Below are 22393 nucleotides of genomic sequence, written 5' to 3'. Positions count from 1 at the left end.
CTGCCTTACAAATGTGAAGCTGCAACAAGTCACTATCTGTAGGTGCTTTATTATTTATTAAGGTACCATCATTTTTAGTTATGTTGATTTCTTGTGGGTGTTGAAACACCACAAGGAATCATTCGGTACACCTAATAACCTTTGTGGTAAGTATGGTAAAGCTGCTTCTGTTAAACTGCTTTTTGTGGCTTCCTACTGCAGGTAGAAGCTGTAATCGTGTTCTTATGTACCTCTCATGTGCTGTGGGTCTAAATAATAATAAAAAATTTCTGAAGCTGCTATATACTGCATTCCACTGAAAGTTGGTGACTCTTTTCACACAGCTGTCATGATTTAATTCCCGATCCCATGTGAAACTGCAGTATAAGCTTCATGAAGATACTACATATTCTACAATATTTTATCAGAGGTAAAAACTACTTTACAAAAATTCTGATTAAAAAATATATTTCACAGTAATTTACATTGTTTACCTACTTAATATATATTGAACATTAAAACTGTAAGAACACTTCAATGTGTGTGCCCCTCTCAGCTCCACCATTGATAATGGTGTCAAGAAAGGACTCTTTCATCAGTGGGGAGAGCACCTATGATAAGGTGGAGTCTGTTTGCTGTGAACAGTAGTTTGGTGCATTAGCGTTCCTCTGTACTGCGATGTGTAATAAAGTTTTATGTACACTAGATGCCTCAGTTACTCGGCTAAAAGTATTCCTTCCTGGATCCACCACATCTCTGTAGCCAAAGTTTTATTTTTTAAGATATGTTTATTGCTTTCTATTACCAGTGGAAATGATATGATGCAGCTGCAGTAGCAGTCATACTTTCCGAGCCCCCCTTCCAATTGGAAACCATAACATGCGAACATTCCATAGCTGCCTACTATTTTATGACAAATTGGTAAATTTTTTACGAAGTTGACTTGCTATCTCTTTATTGCAGACTAAACTGTAATTTGAATATTGTTTTCTTTCTAAATACATTTTGAAATTGATAATGCAATATAAATTTAGCGAACGGATTGTGTATGGTCACCTGCAAGGGACCAGTAGTATGGTAATCGTGTATGGATGGCAAATCCAGTGTAGCTTTGTTCTTCTGGAAGTGGAAATTTTAGTATTTTTTTTGTCTCATTAGGTGACAACTAGTAGCATTTTTTGTGACAATGTTAATGCTGTGTACATGGAGTTGTACCATTGCCATTTAGGGTTTATTGCGTAGAGATTGTGAACCAGTTTTGTATTGCTCCCAGTGGGGTGGAAGGCCATGATTTTCCTGTAGCCTTCACACATGGCTTCCCTATTGTAATAAGGTTATTAGAAATTTTGTGATTGCTGGTAATTTAATTGTATCTGAAGTGGAAATGACATGCCCATCACCTAATACTTTCTCCTCTGCAGATTGAAATTATAATGAAACTTTTGTGAAGGTGTTTTCATAAGTGTTAACATTTTTCATATTGAAACAATTTTAATGTTGTGTATTCTCAGTGTATTGCCTGCAATTGAAGATAAATCTGAACACTACTTTATGTAGAAAACAATTATCCTTCCTCCTTTATAGCGAAGACTCTAACATTAGCTCTACAAAACAGTTCTATAAAGCCTCCTGTGACATTGGAGACTTTAGTGTTATTCCTATGTGGGTGTTCATCTTGGCCTTCATCAAAAGAACAATGTATTGAATGTTTCATGTACTGTCTGTCATTGGACTTACAAATATGATAGTACTCCAATGTGCTTTGTTGTACTTAGGTTCAAATTGTTTTTGTTCCTACATTAAGATTATTAGGTTCTTGAAGGTTGACACTTATATGATATCTAATTGCAAACAGTTGCATTAAATGTATTTATTTTGATGAGTAAATTGTTCTGATAAGTCATGTGTCTTCTATGACCAAGAAAAATTTAAGATTCAGAGCTAATACAATTTTAATTAAGGTATCAAGTCTCCTCTATTAGAGGAGATGGATATGATGGTCAAATTTTAATATCACTTGTTACTTCAGGTAAAAAAAGGCAACTTCATGAAGATATACATTAGCACTATTACGATGATGATGATGATGATGATGATGATGATGATGATGATGATGATGAACAGAGCGTGAGTGTGCTATGCTTGTCATCTGTTGGTAAGTGCCAAATAATTATTACTGCTTTGTGACAAACTATTGACTTATCTTTGGAGGTGATTACTGAGATTTTATGTTTGCAAAACTGCTTAATATTCATATCTGTGGAGATAGAAATGATAACAAAATTTTAACACAACTGTCACACCCATGGTAGATATTTCATTGTTCTGCCAAAGTTGCTGTGAGAAGGTGTTCTGGTGTTCTCAAGCAGCTGCCATGCTTTGGCTCTCCTTACATCTAAAAATGTCAAATGTATTAGCTGTACTTCTTTCTTTGTAGGTAAATGCAAAATATATTCCTGTAATGTTTGACAATGCTCTGATTTTTGTACTGTCATGTATTTTTGAAATTGTTTACTGAACTCAAAAAGTGGCTACTGTTATACTGTAATAGTAAACCGGCTAAATACCACTTGAATTAGGAAGTAGGTATTGCGAGAATTTCATACTCATTTCCCATGTTTTATTCCTTAGTTAAAAATGATAAATTTCCTGTGTAACTGCCATGCATCACCTACCATTTAGGTGAAACCCCTAATGTAAACTTTTGTAATGATACCATTAAGGTCATTTACATGGAACTGGTAGTAAATGTGTGGTAATAAATTTATTGTTCTAAAAAATTTTATTATAATTCATTGACAGTGAAAAGAATGATTATGTGGTGCTGTAATGCTTTGCCTTCACCTTAGGTGTTAACTGTGATGAAACATTGGCAGAGCTATTAAGTTATCTGCCAAAGGAGATAGCATGTGGAGATGAATACTGTAACCTAACTGTTTATGTGCAGTTACTGGTGTGTTTTGTTTACTGACAAAGCTTAATTTCCTATTTCACTTTCTCCTTGGTGTGGAAATATAAGGAATAAATATGATCAGCTATGCTTGACAAGGGGGTGAGTAACATTGTTACTGACATACATGGTACCTCTCCAGAAGCAGAGACTCCTGTTTGGCCTGCTACATGAACATTGAGATGCTCTGGAGCTGCTATATATAGCCTTGCATTTAATGGTCATGCGTTAGCTAACCTTCCATATGTGAACTTAAACTGCAACAGACATTGCTTGCAGCTGCTGCTGCTTTTTTTTTTTTTTTTTTTTTTTTTTTTTTTTTTTTTTTTTTTTTTTTTTTTTTTTAGGTTGGTGTGGTAATGAAGCTAACAGTGTAAGGTCTTGACAACCTGTATTGTCTCTTGCAGGAAGAGAGAACTGCACAAAATATTGTGCAGCATTGGATGCTTCTGGTGGTACATATTGCAAACTTCTGACAAAAATTGTTTTGGGATAGCTTACATTGCCTTCATTGGATGTAAAACTATGTATGACTGTTTCAGTATGAGTTAAGTTTCGCCTTCCTTATACTGAACCCAGTAGAAGGAAAAAGTTCGTGTCATAGCCTCACAATGAAGTATGAAACGGTACTGCTTTTGTCACCCTTTCTCAATTTAGGTAGAAACTGTAATGTGAATTGTATTTAGGTGTTACTGGCTAGCTGAGAAGTGTAATAAATAGTGTAGTATATTCTTATGCAGTTCTCATGTTTTAATGTGTTGTTGAAATTATAAAAAATATTCCTTCAAATGCCCTGCTCTCACTCCATCCAGTTTGAAAACTGCAATAATGAGAAGCTTACATAGGAGTAATGTTTTTATATATTGACTTGCTTTTTCCTTCGGTCAGTGGAAGCTAACAAACTCTGTGTGTGTGAAGTACATTGTTTTCCACTGGACATGAAAATGGCAATTTGGTACAGCTTTATCTACACTTAAAACTTGAAGTGGAAAATGCAGTGCGATTTATTTATGTACTGTTTAAAACTTTCAGGAGAAAGAAGGTAAAATATATAACATCCACCCTGTTCATTCATGATTGCCTCAATCTCTAGATTCACACTCACATTAATTCCCTGAAAAAGTTAGGCATACATTTGTATTGAGAACTTCAATAATAAGCGGCTGTCATTTTGTACATTGTTGGGTACAGACTGTTACTAATCATATGTAATGATATTTGCCTCACTCTTGAAGGTGAACAACTCTCCATGGAAGATGGAAATGATTATCTCCAGCTGTAATTCTTTTTTTCTCCTTAGGTGGAAATTGTAATATATCTTAAGATACTGGCAACATCAATTTTTGAGACTGCTGTACTGTAACTCCACACCATTGTAAAAGGCTAAGATAAAAATTGTGCCACTAAAATGGATTTACACACTCCGAAGAGGGTTGTGTCCCATGATTGTGCAGCTAAGTGTCTACATCTCAAGACAATGAAGGTAATAACATATTGTTACATTTAGCTTTCACATGGATGTGTAAATCTGTGTCGTACAGATGTGTTACTACTGTACTTATTAAATTATGTACTGTTTCCGCTGGAGGTAAAAGCTGCAACAACAGTTGCTGTGTATAACTTCCCACTGCCTACACTGACATCGCATTTGGAAGTAGGAATGTAATTTTATGTAGTGTTATGATCTACCTCTTCCTCAGGAAAAATCATTAAAATTTCCCTGGAAAACTAAAATATAAACATGTCAAAAAGTAAAATTTCATGAAGGTACTTTCCATTGCTTGTGATTCATGGTGGAAATGGTACCTTTCTATTCCCTGACATGCTTTCCTTAAGTGTGAAGACTGAAATGAATTTTCTGCAAATGTTAAATAGTGATTCAAAGTGAATTAGGAATAGTGAAAACTTTCATGTATGTGTCTGTCAAGTCTCTTCGGGTGCAAATTCACACATGCTTATTGTGAACATATGACTTCTCCCTGTTGGTTGTGAATATCCTAAGCCGGTGCCAAATATACCTTTACCTTAAAGAGAAATAAACATAAATTTCTTTTAAATGCAGGTGGTACTAATTAATTACTATTGCAAGTGGAATTGACAGTGTTGTCATCTTTAACTTCCTTCTTAGCTTTAAATTCTAATACAGATAACATTTAAGTGCTAAGTTTCCATCCATATGTGATATTGGTAAAGACGTTTGTATGCAAATCTTATACATTGTCTGAAGGTAGATACTTACTATAGATCTGTTTTATTACAACTCTATTTGAAGGTGTAAATTGTGTCAAAATTGTGTGTAGCGTAACACCTAGCTGCCATGTTTTGCTTTCCCTCAACGTGAAATTAACATAGTATGTACAACTGTCAATTAATGCTGTCATGGATTTTTCATGGTTTGTTTAAGGTTTTGTCTTGCGTTGTTTAACTGTAAAACAGTTTGAGAGAGAGATCCGTCCTGAGCTTCTATGCACTCTGTACTTGCACACATACACCAGGAGTCAATAACTCCATTAGTATTTTGAAAGTATGTTTCTAATGTGCCACATGGCACAGAATGCTTCATGCAGCAATTTCTTGTAAGCTAACTACATTACTATGGCTTGTAGATAACATAAGAAGCAGTTTTTTTGTAGTCGTCTTTGTCCTTCACGTGAGATCACAATTAGTGTGTGCTACAAAGCAAGGAGACAAAAAGGAGGAGAGCACTTTGCAATTGTTGTCCCAAAAGCAACCAGCAGCAAAAACACAAAGCAGATGGAATTGGGTAAGTTTTAAACAAAGATAATGTGGGAATGTGGTACTGTGGTCTGTTTGGCATTATGAATTGGATCTTACCCAAAAGAACTGATGAAATGTTTTTACATTGTAGTGTTTGTTAAACTAATTGACAAAAAAGATGAAATGGAAGTGTAAAGCAATATGCTGCACAAATGGTCAGCACATTCTGGTGAGTAAGTACTGCATGCTGCCACCAACTCAAAAGTGAAAGGGCTGAAAAACCTGAAAAGCATATACAGTACTGTTAATATTACTATCTAGGTGTTAGGCTTTAAATTTCTATGTTATTGGATAGTACAGTAAATTCTGATTACATGACTACATTACCTCCCACAGAAGATGGAAACAGATCGCCTATTATACGACTTCCACCATTTACTGCCTGTGTTGCGAATTATGAAACTATTTATTTGGAAAATTTCCATATTGTCATGCAGTGAAGGTGAAACCAGAAACCACATTTACATAAATTATACATGTATGCCACCATCGTAAAATCCTGATGGCAATATTAATTTTGAAAGACTCAGTATGTGTCTTACGGTGCAGATTCATTCTGCATGCATTTTTATGCTGCTGCTCATGTAGGTGGTGTGAATGTTTGTATACAGCTCCTATTCTTAGTCTGTCATGCTGTAGAGTGTAATGAATATTTTGCGTGCGTTAGCATCCTTATATGAAAATTGTAATAATCTTCCTTCTATCTAAATGTACATCAATACTTAACAAACCATTGTGAAGTCTATGGCAGTGTGTTCATCGTATTGTACCATGTTAATCTCTTCCCATACCAGTAATGTATAATGTATGAAAATTATTGCTCAAATGACTGTGTGGGCTGCAATTACTTCAATCGTATCTTTGCAGCCTGTACAACAGTGACACCTAGGGTACTGAAATCTCTGTTCACTTAATACTGTTTCTTCAAATTTTGTAAATCAGCCTTCTTGGGATATTTGATGTGAACTTACACTTACAGTTCCTGCTAGTCCAGTTTTCAGCACCTCTGTGATGTACTTGTTGAACAAGCTGGTGAACATCGGCACTCCTGTCCATGTTCATTCTGTTTAGTATGGGCACAATACTCATGTACAACATTCGAGGATGGATTGCAAGTGTTTTGCAAGGACTGTTTTTAAAGTGACTGCATTTGCCCAGATTTCTAGCAATGAATGGGTGTGCCATCTGCTTAAACTGAGACTGTGGTTCCGAATGTGACACAGTATAACCATAGCAATTTATTTTTCTGTGATATTTGAAGTGCCTAATTTTTCATTTATGTACATTTATACAAAGCTCCCTTATATGGAGCTTGTAAGCAAATTTTATGAAGGTGCTTTGTAATATCTGCAGATGACAGTAAGGTAAAAAAAAATTACCTTGCCATTGACAGGTATTAACATGGAGACAAATTTAAACAATTGTAGAGTTGCTAAAATTACCTCTGCATAGAGGCCAGTTAGTTACAAAGATAAAAACACTTACTTCTGCTATGTTTTGATTTCACTTTGCTCGGGAAAGTAGAAAAGCTCTGATATGCCATGTGTAATTTGCCTGTGATGGTAAGTACTGAGAAAATGTTTCTATTAAACAGCTATACTGTTACAGTTGGGATAAACTATTAGGGTGGTTCCTTGTACCTATGAAGTTAATCTTCCATTTGAGATGTAAATGCCTGTCCTTACTTTATGGTGCCTTTTCTACTACCTCGCACTGAAGGTTGAAGTGATATTGTAATTTCTTTATGTACTTAGTGTGCTTAAGCTCATGCTTCCAATAAAAATGCTGTATGAATCTTGAAAATTTTCTCTATATAGCATACTTTTGGTGTTGATTATATTTTCTAATAATTACATTGTGAAACTCTACTACAGGATAGATTTGTGCAGCTGATAGTGTATGCCCACACCCCCTTCCCATTCGAAGTGGAGATGCTTTTATACAGCCCTCATACCTGCATTGCTCTTGAATAAGTGTTTGTAATTCATGTCACTACACTTTAATGTTCCCACTCAGTTTCTCTTCATGCGGAAACTGTTATGAATTTGAGATGCTGGTTACCTGCCTCTGGAATTGCACATAATGTGTTATTGAAATATTTTTATATAGGGTGAAAACAGCACAAATTGTCCAAAAATGGCTGTGTATGTTACGGCACCTGTCAGTCTCCACCACAAGTTGCATTTCATTACGCATGTAACGTGAAAATTTGTTGCCCCCTTTTGCATGTAAAACATGACATGGATTTAGGGGAAGCAAAAATACGTAAAATTCATGTAGATGTTCTTTAATGTTTCCTATTATATTGGAAACAGTAATTACACTGCATTACAACTACAAGAGAGTATGTACATGTATACAGAAATATGTGAAATGAATGTTACAGTTTGTCTCCCATGAGATATGAAAATGATACTGCTTTCTGTATCTCCCAAATCAAGCTTCTTTATATGGAAACTGTAATGTAAATCGTATGTTTGTGGTATTTGTTGTCCTATTATGACTTAAACTACAGCGAATCTCACATGAAATATGTGCATTGCTAAGCTTCTACAGTGTGAATGTAATTCATATGTTACAAAGATTGCATATGTTGCATTTAGTTAAAAGTTAAAATGGTAACATTTCCATGTGACAGCTGAGATTTCCCTCTCCTTAGATGTACAATGGAAATATTCTTCAAGCGCCCATGCTTTGGTGCCTTCATCTGTAGTTAGAAATGGTAAACTTGTAGCTCACATGTTCCCTTCCTGTGAAAAATGGACATTTGTATAAAAGTAGAAAACCTCTATTTACACCTCCCTCAGAAAAGATAAAAATGTTAATTAAATGTAAAAGTATATGGCATGTAATGCTTTCCATGTATGTAAAAATAAGTCAAAATGGTTTTCATGCTTCACCTGCCTCTTTGGATGTAAAAAGAAAATGTAGTGAACTACATGTGTATTGGTGTGTATTATCTCCCTCATGAAATCGAAATAGTTTGTCCCTCTGATGGTAAGTACTGTAACACGGTTTTTGCTACTCTGCTGTATTTGGTCTTAATTTCCAGGTGTAAATCACATATCTTGATGCAGATAGCATGATTTGTGTCCCTCTTCAGCCAGAACTGTTATAGAAATTGATATGGCGCACTGCATTGCATTGTTATCAGGTGAAATGATGAGATTGTAATTTTGGAGCAGTATGTGAAAGTGGTGCTGCTCTGCTGTGTAGTTCTAATTAATCACTTCTCTTGAGACAGAACTGCCACTCATTGCTTGCAATTCAAGAAGGAAATTGTGTAAGTAATTAAGGCTGTAATGGAAAGTTCCTGAAATTATAATATATTCATGACATTCAGAGGTGTATGTAGGAATAGTATTTTGTGTTGCTACCATACTTGCCACCCCTGTCAAGATGCAATTTGTGAACTTGAGCTTTTGTAGAAGCTGTATATTGCACCTCACCCCTTGCCCTTTGCAATGTTAGTATTGTTTGTAAAAAAAACTGTCACTCTCACCTTCGGTACATAACTGATCGAAATTTTGTTATCCAACATGAAGCCCCCCTCTCCGCAATTGAAGTGTGTAATAAAATATGTACTTAATTGGTATGCCTATTCTACTTTTGATATGGAAACATTTGCAAGATATTTCATTGCCTATCTCTAGTCTACTTAATGATAAATACTGTAATATGGTCTATGCTTGCATTTTTCTTACTTCCCTTTCTCCCAGTCTGAAGGTTTTTACAATGTAACTCGTGGAACACTGTGTTAAAAATTAGATAACACAGAATTCATCAACCGACCACAGCAGAACAGCCTGGATAATTATAATGGACATAATTAGATAACTGTTCATTATTATTTCATTATAGTTCACCCAAACCTTTGAATGAACAGTGTTTCACTCCAGAATGTATTTGTTGGTAGGTTTAGAGTAACCAGATAATTTCAGATGTTGTACACAACAGACCACAAGTAGGTGTTGATTTTTTTGAACTTAAGTTTAATTTTCAGGTGGGAACTGCAGTACAAAATTTAAAAAGTTGCTGCAGTACAACATAGTTCTGCATTGCTGTCCCTAAGAGTTTGAAACACTAATGAAAGAAAGAACATTTCCTCTTCAGGAGTAAAGTGAAGGTGGAAAAATAATTATTTGTGTAGTTGACATGCATTTACTCAGTTTTGAACTGTAATCTTTAAAACAATTCGTTAAAAGACCCGTGAACTGCATGCTTCCAGAGCTTGAAGGAAGAGAGAGAACTTCAGTGGTGTCGGCATTCTCTCTAGATAATGAAGAGACATATACTTATGCCACTGCTGTATGTTTACTTGTACTAGAGATGAAAATCAAATTAAGAGATGAGTACACTTCCTCATTCTGAGAATTGGAGTTTCACGGAATGCATTGTTACATCTACATGCGGAATGGACTATCACGGTGAGTTCAGTTGTTGTAATTATAATTATTATTATTTATTATTACTATGTTGTATACTATTTTTTGTTGCTGGTAAAGCAAAATATTTTACTGAATGTAAAATGTTAATTTAAAACAAAATTAAAACATTTTTTATTAGCCTCTATTTGAGAAGCCAATTACTAACAGTTTGCTTTATAGTTAGATGACAATCATTCTCAGTCTTCAAAGAAGCAATCTCCCATATATAAAATGGCTTCAAACATCAGACAGCTTTACAAGTGAGTAAACAAGATAAATATTTGATCAGTGTAAAAGTGAGAAACTATGACAAAGTGTGAAATTCTGCTTAAAGTTTCTCGGAAGTTGCTAAGCGGTCATGTACCCAAATACTGGATGAAATATTGGATGAATGAGTGTGCACAATGTCTGTCACATGATGTACTCACATTTCCTAACTGTAACATTTGTATTTCCTGAATTTTTAACATGAGATCATACCTTTTACATGTACAGCACTTCAAATTTTTCAGTTACCAGTAACCATGCAAAATATTGAAATACAAATTTTTGTTGGCCCTGAAAGATGTTAGGTATGCTGTGTGCAAGTGGTAATAGGTTCTGTGATAGTAATTTAGATTATGTAAAAAGTAATTTTGTGATTTATTCCAGCACAAGTCAAGCAGAAGACTGGTCAAGTATTTCTTCTAATTCCTTATATGTAGTGGTACTGCAAGAGAACTTCAGGTTTGAAAACTTTAGTTTCTAGTCACTGCTTTTGACGTGTTGGTGTTTTTTTTTTTTTTTTTTTTTTTTTTTTTTTTTTTTTTTTTTTTTTTTTCATTAACTATGTTTGTTGTGTACAGTGATGGGTGTGTCTAACTGTTCCGGATTTTATTTGGGAAAATAAATAACATAACTTTCCAAAGATGAAGAACAGTACTGTGCAGAGGTGATCAATTTATTCTGTAAAAATTAATTTCCAAATTTGTGATGTTAAGAGTTACAGTTGTCCATGAATAATGTATTGCTGCTTCAGAAATTCCACTATTTGGTGTCAGTAAGTGGGATGAAATATTACTTTCTGTTCTGCTCCGCAATAGTTAATGCAAAGTTGTTAATCGATACACAATATAAAAGTTCCACTGGTTTTGAATTAGCAGTAAGAGATATCAGCAGTCGAGCACTTCTGAGTCAATGAAGGTTAAAGTATCTTACTATGCCATCTTATTTTGAGTTTCTGACGGAAAATTTTCGATACTTAACAAGACACCAGTAAATTAAATGATGCGGGTGTATTGACTGGGATGGTAACACTTGCAGAAAATTTTAACTACAGCTAAAACTGATGAAAAAATTTCATGTGTTAATTAAATGTCAATATTATAAATTATCAATAATTCTTAACATGGCAGCTTTTGAATTATAAAGATTGATTTTGAACTGTCAGTTTATTATTGATTCTTGCAGACAGGTTACAGTTGAATAACATACTTCTGACCAATGGCTGGCTGAGATGACAGCATTCATAAAATAAGTTAAACTCGGTAATAACTGAAGGTCCTTTAACTAGTCCCAAAATCTAGCTGCTATGAATGAAGAACCGAGTCTACTACTACTACTACTACTACTACTACTGATTGATTTACTATGAAGAATGTTGTACTTAGTCAACCAGCTACGTCCATCTCTGCCCCCATACTCCCTTCCGTTATTTCAGATTCAATAATGGGGCGCATACCAGGCTGACGCACGGTTTTCTTTTGCGTGATGAGCCACCCCCACTATGTGGTTGTGGAGCCTTCCAGTCAGTAGCCCACATTTTGGTTGAATGCCCCCTTCTTTTGGCTCTGTGTGCTAAGTACAGACTCCCCCACACTTTACCTTTGATGTTGGCTGACAATTCCCGGATGGTCTCTCTGGTTCTCAGTTTTCTCCGGGAAAGTGGTTTTTATTCTCAGTTTTAAGGTTTTTAATCTCTCTCTGGTGTTTGGGGAGGGCGGTGAGTGTTTGGGTGTCTCCCACGGTAAGCCATGGTGGGAGATTCCCGATTCACCTCCCTGACAGATCCTCTTTCCTTCCCCTTTTACTTGGTTTTTACCTTTTTTTTTTTTTTTTTTTTTTTTTTTTTTTTTTTTTTTTTTTTTTTTTTTTTTTTTTTTTTAAATGATTGGTTAGTCCCCTTTTCCGATACGTATTCCTACATTTTAGCTGTTGCACCTTTTAAGTCACAGGTGGTCTTGCCTATGCTGCTTCAGCATAGTGTTGGGTTCGTTCTCTTGCCGACTTCCCTCATGTCATTTTTTACCAATGACAACATGACTGCCCTTTTACGGTTTTACCTTTTCCGTTTTATTGTTCTGACTATTCTGAGATGTCCCATTAGCGGAATGGAGCATATTTGAAGCAAGGGACTGATGACCTTGCTGTTTGGTCCCTTAAACCTCAAACAACCAACCAATAATGGGGCCCCACTTGGCATAGTCCAGAGAAATGGTATGCAGGGGCCAAATAGCAAAAAGTTTTGTGAAAGTGTTTTGACAAGTTACATATATTTTCTGGAGCTTTGAACCCAAATTTTTAAAGTCTTAGTTCTGTTCCTTGGGTCCTCTTGACAATAGGCTTACTTCACCGTCCCCATGACTGCCTTAAGGGTGGCTGCTCCTGTAAGTTTAATACCCCTAACCCTTAGTGCCCTTGCCCACACCTCTCAGGGTTCAAATAGTTACTCCACTCGACCTTTGTGTGTTTCTTCTTTCTCACCTGGACAATGGTTTGAAGTTGACAGCTCATGTGTCCTTTCCACACTGCTCCTCTTGCACCCCATGCACCATGGGGTAGGTTATCTCTTTGGCCACAGGTGCCTTCTGCACTAGCCCTGTACCATGTCTTATGTTTCATGAACTGGGATTCTTCCCCCCCCCCACCACACACACACACACACACACACACACACACACACACACACACACACACACACACACACACACACACACACACACCTACCTGTAATACTTCTGCACCAACTAAACAAACTACAAACCAGTGACGATGTGAGCAGCTCTTCAATAAGAAATTTTTCGTCTGTCTGTTCAGAACTGAACTGGATGCAAATAGCTTTGCATGACTACAGAATTTATCCTCCAGGAAACATCACTAAACTAGTTAAATACCTTGTTCTAGCAACCATTTGGAATATGGTGCAACCAGCTGCAGTGTGACAAACATGCTGAAATGAACAATGCTTATTGTGTGGATTGTGAGATCATACTTCCATCATTCATAAACCTTGCTCATGGAGCTCCAATGAAGTGTGCAATCTTGAACAGTGCCACTACAACTAATAGTGCCAGAGTTCAGAGTTGAAAGGACTAGACTTTGAAAGCTGAGTTATAAGCTAAGCCACAACTTCCAAAACAATTCACAATCGAGAACTGTTTACCTAATAGGGTAAGGTGGGAAGTGCATGTTCGGCTGCTACCCAGGTAATGGATAATGTATGGGTACACAGAACTATTTTTAGACTAGAGTACTCAGTTAAAAGTATTACTGTACCGCACAGATAAAACCAGTGACAAAGGCAGTGATGAACTACCAATGGATTTGTAACAAACTCACAACTTCAAGAGCTTCTAACAATCAATGCATCTCATGTATTAGATACGAGAAGTTGGCTAGATGATACAGCAATAGTGGTAGACTCGGAAGGAACTAAATAAAATACTTCAGGTCTCAAAATCAAAACTAGAAATAAATACCAAGAAGGCAAGTCTTGGCTATAGACATTGTGGTGGCAAGACTGGCATAAAAATAGGTACAGAGCAACTTCAGGCAGTAACAATTTCAATATTTTGGTGGCACTGGAGGAAAAAATGTCACAAGGAAATTAAGAGAAGGCTAACACTGGCCAAGAGTTCCTTATGAAATAAGAACCTATTTCTGTTGAACAAGTGTTTGAGTTTCCTCACTAAGAATATATTTGATAAGACACTTGTGTAGTGTTTCCTGATGTACAGATGTCAAACGTTGACAGCAGTCAAAAAAGCAAAAGAGCTCATCATGAAGCTGTGCAAATATTGTTCTGGAGGAGAATGAAAAGAACTAGCTGACAAATGGGGAGAAGCAAAACTAAAAAGTTGGAGGGCAATCCAAAGCAAAACTTGGATATTAAATTGGATACGGCATTCTGATACAAAACTTTTGAAATTCTGTATCTTAGGGAAGGAAACAAGGGGACAACTGACAACACCTTATTTAAAAAATTTGATAAGTTGGATGGGATATCCTTCATGCATAAAAATGAAGATGACTGTTAAAGAGTGATAGCTGTGGCTGCAAAGACAAGACTTGGCCTTTTGGAGGAGGAGGAGGAGGAGGAGGAGGAGGAGGAGGAAGTGCCAGCAAAGATTTTTGGAGTACATCTAAATTGAAACAATGAGAAATAGTTTATTTGTTGAAGTAAAAATAAATTACCATAAATGAAATGGCTCCACATGAGATAGTAAATGAATTTTTGAATAGAGGTTTTTTGGCGAGGCAAATGCTGAAAGTTTCCTTGTTGTGTCATTGTAACAGAAATTGAGTTGCACACAAGTAATAAAATTCACATGTTAATGACATTGCAAACATAATCAGTAACAACCTTAATCTCATGGTAGCTCATACAGTTAGCCATAATGGACTCCTTGTAAGACGCTAGATACAGTTAGGCAGATTTTGCTTAGCTTTCAAAGTGGTGTGAAAACAATTTGCTTCAAATGTTAAATATAAAATTGACTTGAGAAATCTGAAACTTAAAATTTTGAGAACAGAATCAGTGAGTTGCAGTTTGAATAAGGTGTACCTAAAGCCTATGGCAAAATGATTCATTGGTGGGATACAGGGAAAATAGATAACATAGTAGATAGTTGTGTTTTCCAACAAAAAGAAAATAATGCACAAGTATATATAAACATGAAGCAATACTTAACATACGTAAAGGGCAGTGTGAATAATCACAACTTTGGTATATGGGAGAGAATGATGGAGACAGAAAACCAGAAAAGGTAGTTATCTATGCATCATACTTAGATCAACTGCAAAAGCAAGATTAAACTAATTAACAGTGTGTGGAGAGGCATTAAAGCAAATTATTTTTTCTACCCATTTTTGAGAAATACTTTACTATAAACTCCGGTATTTGTATTTCATTAATCTTAAAACATGTTGTTGTTGGGGGTCTTTCATCCAGAGACTAGTTGGATGCAGCTGTCCACTCTTCTATATCCTGTGTGCAAGCTTCTCCATCTCTCAGTAATTGCTGCAACTAAAATCCTTTGGCATCTGCTTAGTGTATTCACCTCTTGGTCTCCCTCTTTTTCCCCTCCATGCTTCCCTTCAGTACTGAATTGTTGAATCCTTGATGCCTCAGAATGTCCTATGAACCGATCCCTTCTTCTAGCGAAGTAGTGCCACAAATTACTCTCTCCCCCCTCCCCCCCTCCTCCAATTTCATTCAATGCCTCCTCATTAGTTATGTGATCTACCCATCTAATGTTCAGCATTGTTCTGTAACACCACATTACAAAAGCTTCTATTCCGTTCTTGTCTAAACTATTCATCATCCACGTTTCACTTCCATACACGGCTACACTCTATACAAATACTTTGAGAAATGACTTCATGACACTTAAATCTATACTTGATGTTAACAAATTTCTCTTGTTCAGAAATGCTTTTTTTTGCCATTGCCAGTCTGTTTTATATCCTTCCTACTTTAACAATCATCTGTTATTTTGCTCCCCAAATAGCAAAACTCATCTGATACTAAGTGTTCCATATCCTAATGTAATTCCCTCAGCATCACTTGATTTAATGCCACTATATTCCATTACCCTAGTTTTGCATTTGTTGTTCATTTTATATCCTCCTCTAGACATTGTCCATTCTGTACAACTGCTCTTACAGGTCCTTTGCTGTGTGGCAGAATTAAAATGTCATTGGCAAACCTCAGTTTTTATTTCTTCTCAGGATTTTAATTCCTATTCCTTTTGGTGTTGGTGTTGTTGTTGTTGTTGTTGTTGTTGTTGTTAGCGTTTACTGGTGGCTCACTGTTGAGATTGAATAACACTGGGGATAGGTTAAACCTTACCCCACCCCCTTCCCAACCACTGCTTCCCTTTCATGCCCTTTGACTATTACTTACGCCATCTGATTTCTGTACAAATTGTAAATAGCCTTTCGCTCTCCGTATTTGACTCCTACAACCTTCGTAATTTGAAAGAGATCATTCCAGTCAACATTGTCACAAGCCTTCGCTAAGTCTACAAATGCTAGAAATGTAGGTTTGCCTTTCCTTAATCTACTTCCGAAGATCAGTTGTATGGTCAGTATTGCCTCATATCCGAACATTTCTACAGAATCCAAACTGATACTCCCTGAGGTCAGCTTCTACCAGTTTTTCTACCAGTTTTTCTATTTTTCTTTAATGAACTCTTGTTACAATACTAGAGAAGGAAAGTTGCTACTCATCATATAATGGAGATCCTGAGTTGCGATAGGCACAACAAAAAGATACACACAATTATAGCTTTCGGCCATTAAGGCCTGTGTCAGCAGTAGACACGCTCGTGTGTGTGCTCATGCTCATGCAATTGCAACTTGCACACATGTTTGCAGTCTCGGAACTGAAATGACACTGCAAGCATCAGGACCAGTGCATGATGGCAGTGGCAACTGGGTGGGGGTAAAGAGAAGGCTGGGGTGGGGGTAAGTAGGGATAGTTCGGTGGGAATGGCAGACAGTGAAGTGTTACAGTTTAAACGGAGGGTAGGAGAGGTGGTGTGGAGGGGGTAAGAAGCAGAAATTAGAAATAAAAAGAAGAAATTAAGACTAGGTGTGGCAGTGAAATGATGGCTGTGTAGTGCTGGAATGAACACAGAGGGGGCCTGGTGGGTGAGGACAGTGACTAACGAAGGTTGAGGTGAGGAGGGTTATGGGTACGTAGGATGTATGGCAGAGACAGGTGGGAACTTTGACATTCTTGTTGAAGTCTGAGGGTAGTTTGCCTATCTCATACATCTTGCTCCCCAGGTGGTAGAGTTTTATCGGGAATGGCTCTCCCTAGGCTCAGTAGTTCCAAATGGAATGTTGTCTACTCCTGGGGCCTTTTTTTTGGCTTAGGTCCTTCAGTACTATGTCAAATTCTTCATGCAGTATCATATGGCCCATTTAATATTAAATTACGTTCTCTTCCATTTCTGTAATATTGCACTAAAGTACATTGGTCTTGTATAGACTCTCGGTATACTCCTTAAACGTTTCTGCTTTTGCTTCTTTGCTTAGGGCTGGTTCTCCATCTGAGTTATTGAAATTAATATGTCGTTCTTTTCTCTCCAAAGGTCTCCTTAATTTTCTTGTAGACACTATCTTACACCTATATATCTAAAAAGAAAGATGATGAAACTTACCAAACAAAAGCGCTGGCAGGTCGATAGACACACAAACATACACACAAAATTCTAGCTTTCACAACCTATGGTTGCCTCGTCAGGAAAGAGGGAAGGAGAAGGAAAGACAAAAGGATATGGGTTTTAAAGGAGAGGGTAAGGAGTCATTCCAATCCCGGGAGCGGAAAGACTTACCTTAGGGGGAAAAAAGGACAGGTATACACTCGCGCACACACACACACACACACACACACACACACACACACACACACACACATCCATCCACACATACACAGACACAAGCAGACATTTGTAAAGGCAAAGAGTTTGGGCAGAGATGTAAGTCGGGGCGGATGTACAGAGGCAGAGATGAAGTTGAAAGACAGGTGAGGTATGAGCGGCGGCAAATTGAAATTAGAAATTAGCGGAGATTGAGGCCTGGCGGATAGCGAGAAGAAAGGATATGCTGAAGGGCAAGTTCCCATCTCCGGAGTTCTGACAGGTTGGTGTTAGTGGGAAGTATCCAGATAACCCGGACGGTGTAACACTGTGCCAAGATGTGCTGGCCGTGCACCAAGGCATGTTTAGCCACAGGGTGATCCTCATTACCAACAAACACTGTCTGCCTGTGTCCATTCATGCGAATGGACAGTTTGTTGCTGGTCATTCCCACATAGAATGCTTCACAGTGTAGGCAGGTCAGTTGGTAAATCACGTGGGTGCTTTCACACGTGGCTCTGCCTTTGATCGTGTACACCTTCCGGGGAATAGGTGGTGGTGGGAGGGTGCATGGGACAGGTTTTACACCGGGGGCGGTTACAGGGGTAGGAGCCAGAGGGTGGGGAAGGTGGTTTGGGGATTTCATAGGGATGAACTAAGAGGTTGCGAAGGTTAGGTGGACGGCGGAAAGACACTCTTGGTGGAGTGGGGAGGATTTCATGAAGGATGGATCTCATTTCAGGGCAGGATTTGAGGAAGTCGTATCCCTGCTGGAGAGCCACATTCAGAATCTGATCCAGTCCCGGAAAGTATCCTGTCACAAGTGGGGCACTTTTGGGGTTCTTCTGTGGAAGGTTCCGGGTTTGATGAGATGAGGATGTGGCTCTGGTTATTTGCTTCTGTACCAGGTCGGGAGGGTAGTTACGGGATGCAAAAGCTGTTTTCAGGTTGTTGGTGTAATGGTTCAAGGATTCCGGACTGGAGCAGATTCGTTTGCCACGAAGACCTAGGCTGTAGGGAAGGGACCGTTTGATGTGGAATGGGTGGCAGCTGTCATAATGGAGGTACTGTTGCTTGTTGGTGGGTTTAATGTGGACGGACGTGTGAAGCTGGCCATTGGACAGGTGGAGGTCAACGTCAAGGAAAGTGGCATGGGATTTGGAGTAGGACCAGGTGAATCTGATGGAACCAAAGGAGTTGAGGTTGGAGAGGAAATTCTGGAGTTCTTCTTCACTGTGAGTCCAGATCACGAAAATGTCATCAATAAATCTGTACCAAACTTCGGGTTGGCAGGCCTGGGTAACCAGGAAGGCTTCCTCTAAGCGACCCATGAATAGGTTGGCATACGAGGGGGCCATCCTGGTACCCATGGCTGTTCCCTTTAATTGTTGGTATGTCTGGCCTTCAAAAGTGAAGAAGTTGTGGGTCAGGATGAAGCTGGCTAAGGTAATGAGGAAAGAGGTTTTAGGTAGGGTGGCAGGTGATCGGCGTGATATGAAGTGCTCCATTGCAGCGAGGCCCTGGACATGCGGAATATTTGTGTATAAGGAAGTGGCATCAATGGTTACAAGGATGGTTTCCGGGGGTAACAGACTGGGTAGGGATTCCAGGCGTTTGAGAAAGTGGTTGGTGTCTTTGATGAAGGATGGGAGACTGCATGTAATGGGTTGAAGGTGTTGATCTACGTAGGCAGAGATGCGTTCGGTGGGGGCTTGGTAACTAGCTACAATGGGACGGCCGGGATGATTGGGTTTGTGAATTTTGGGAAGAAGGTAGGGGTGCGGGGTGTTGGTGGGGTCAGGAGGTTGATTGAGTTGGGTGAAAGGTTTTGTAGGGGGCCTAAGGTTCTGAGGATTCCTTGAAGCTCCGCCTGGACATCAGGAATGGGATTGCCTTGGCAAACTTTGTAAGTAGTGTTGTCTGAAAGCTGACGCAGTCCCTCAGCCACATACTCCCGACGATCAAGTACCACAGTTGTGGAACCCTTGTCCGCCGGAAGAATGACGATGGATCGGTCAGCCTTCAGATCACGGATAGCCTGGGCTTCAGCAGTGGTGATGTTGGGAGTAGGATTAAGGTTTTTTAAGAAGGATTAAGAGGCAAGGCTGGAAGTCAGAAATTCCTGGAAGGTTAGGAGAGGGTGATTTTGAGGAAGAGGAGGTGGGTCCCGCTGTGACGGAGGACGGAACTGTCTTTTCTGTCTACTATCTTACACCTACTTACTATCTTACACCTAGTGATATATGCCTCTACATTGTTACATTTATCTTCCAGACACCCCTGTTTATCTATTTTGTGCTTTGTATCAATCTCATTTTTGAGATGTTTGTATTCCTTCTTGCCTGCTTCACTTGCTGCATTTTTGTGTTTTCTACTTTCATCAATTAAATTCAGTATCTCTTCTGTTACCCAAGGATTACTACTAGCCCTTGTCCTTTTACCTACTTGATCCCCTGCTGCCTTCACTTTCGTCTCTCAAAGCCACCCATTCTTTCTCCACTGTATTTTCTTCCCCCATACTTGGCAATTGTTTGCTAATGGTGTCTCTGAAACTGTCTACAATCTTTGTTTATTTCAGGTTACCCAGGTCCCATCTCCTTAAGTTCCTACCTTTTTAGTTTATTCAGTTTTAATATACAGTTCATAATCAGTGAACTATGGTCAGGCAGCATCTGCCCCTGGAAAGTCTTTAAAATTTAATACCTGGTTCCTAAATCTGTCTTAGCATTATATAATGTACATTTCCCAGTGTCTCCTGGCCTCCACCATGTATACAGCTGTTTTCATGATTCCTAAACAAAGTGTAAGCTATGAGTAGGTTACACTCTTTGCAAAATTCTATCAGGTGGTTTCCTCTTTAATTTCTTATCCCCATTCCATATTCACCAACTACTTGTACTTCTCTTCCTTTTCCTACTATAGAATTCTAGTCCCCCATGACTATTAAATTTTTGTCTCCCCTAACTATATAGATATTTATTTATTTATTTATTTATTTTGTGTGGATGGATATGTGTGTTACCTGTCCTTTTTTCCCCCTAAGGTAAGTCTTTCCGCTCCTGGGATTGGAATGACTACTTACCCTCTCCCTTAAAACCCAAATCCTTTCCCTCTTTCCTGACGAAGCAACTCTCTCTCTCTGTGTGTGTGTGTGTGTGTGTGTGTGTGTGTGTGTGTGTGTGTGTGTGTGTGTGTGTGTAATCTCGTAGCCATCTGTGGAGGTAGTTGGTATATGAACTTGCACTAATGTGGTAGGTGTAGGCTTTGTGTCTATCTTTGTTGCTGCAATGATGGGTTAACTATTATGTTCATAGTATGTTACTTGTCCCTATTTTTTTATTGATTGTTAAACCTACTCCTGTATTACCTTAATTTCATTTTATATTTATAAACTGAGTACGTGCCATCATCGTTTAACCATACAGTAGAGCTGCATGCCCTATGGGAAAGTTACAGCTGTGGTTTACCCCTACATTCAGCCAGTTACAGTACCAGCATAGGAAGGCCATATAGGTTGTTAAATGACCATATCAATCACTGGGACAGTTGCCCTTGCAATTATTGAAAAGGCTGCTGCCCCTATTCCAGAACTGTATGTTCATTTGGCTTGGCAACAGATACCTCTCTGCTGAGGCACAGAAGCCTCCACACCAATGGCAAGGTCGATGGTTCATAGGCCTACTATACACCAATGAAAACCTAGTACCCAAAACATAGATTCCATGTCTGCTGTTTGTAGCATAGTCTCAATAATTGTCCCTAGGTTTGGATGTTTACTGGTTGTAAACAAAGAAATAAGCTTGCTGTAGAACAGTGCTGCCATATTGCTTTGTAACATACAGATGAAAACGGTAGAAAGAGGCTTCCTTACTGGATCTCATGTGTATTTTAAACTTCTACCAAAACTGCTTCTTTAAGTCTAAGGGTTAGTATTTACTCTCCCTCACAAGATTCCCAAAATTATGATTGTTAGTATCATGAAACATGTTCCTATATCTATTCAGGAAAACAATGTCATAAAGAAAATCTGTAAGGTTGTTTATAATACTAAATTATAGCTTTGCAGCCTATTCTTACTCAGTTAATACTTAACTGTCAACTAACACTCAATATAAGAACATGTACAGTATCTTCTTCTGCATTATGAAACTTACTGCAGAATGTTACATACATGCCATTCATAAATTTTGCAAATGTGAAATATTGTACAGGAGACATGTCACAGATTGCCTTCTGATATACGCAGTTGCATAACACTCTTAAACTATTTTTACAAGCACATGCTGCTGAACACAATAAACTCAAATTGTTTTACTTGTGATCTACTACTACTTAGTGTCATATTTCTGGACAAGTTACAAATGTGTAATTGTACAAGACACTTCAATTACTCAGTCATAATGGTCCATTCATAACTAAACTATGTTCTGGCACACTTGGTTACCAGATTATGATGTAGTAGTTGTTTCAGTGAATTTATCTCAATGTAAAGTACATCGCTACCCTTGAATTTGTTGTAGATACTCACTTGCATGTGTTGTGGTATCTGTTTGTAGAATTGTCTCAATAGTTTTCAATTAGCTATGTGAAAAGACATGGTTGTGGAGTAACTTCTAAATTTAGATGTATAGTGA

At 38.0% G+C, this 22393-nt stretch overlaps 1 protein-coding gene across 1 annotated transcript in view; it reads right to left on the bottom strand.

The window, feature by feature from the left end:
• Positions 1-22393, bottom strand: part of LOC124743720 (zinc finger CCCH domain-containing protein 13-like) — a 51333-nt gene that overhangs the window by 23747 nt on the left and 5193 nt on the right. The gene's annotated exons all lie outside the window — the stretch shown is intronic.

The sequence above is a fragment of the Schistocerca piceifrons genome, unplaced genomic scaffold (genome assembly GCF_021461385.2).
Source record: "Schistocerca piceifrons isolate TAMUIC-IGC-003096 unplaced genomic scaffold, iqSchPice1.1 HiC_scaffold_2514, whole genome shotgun sequence".
In the NCBI taxonomy this organism is placed as follows: Eukaryota; Metazoa; Arthropoda; class Insecta; order Orthoptera; family Acrididae; genus Schistocerca; species Schistocerca piceifrons.
This window is presented reverse-complemented; position numbering and strand designations above follow the sequence as displayed.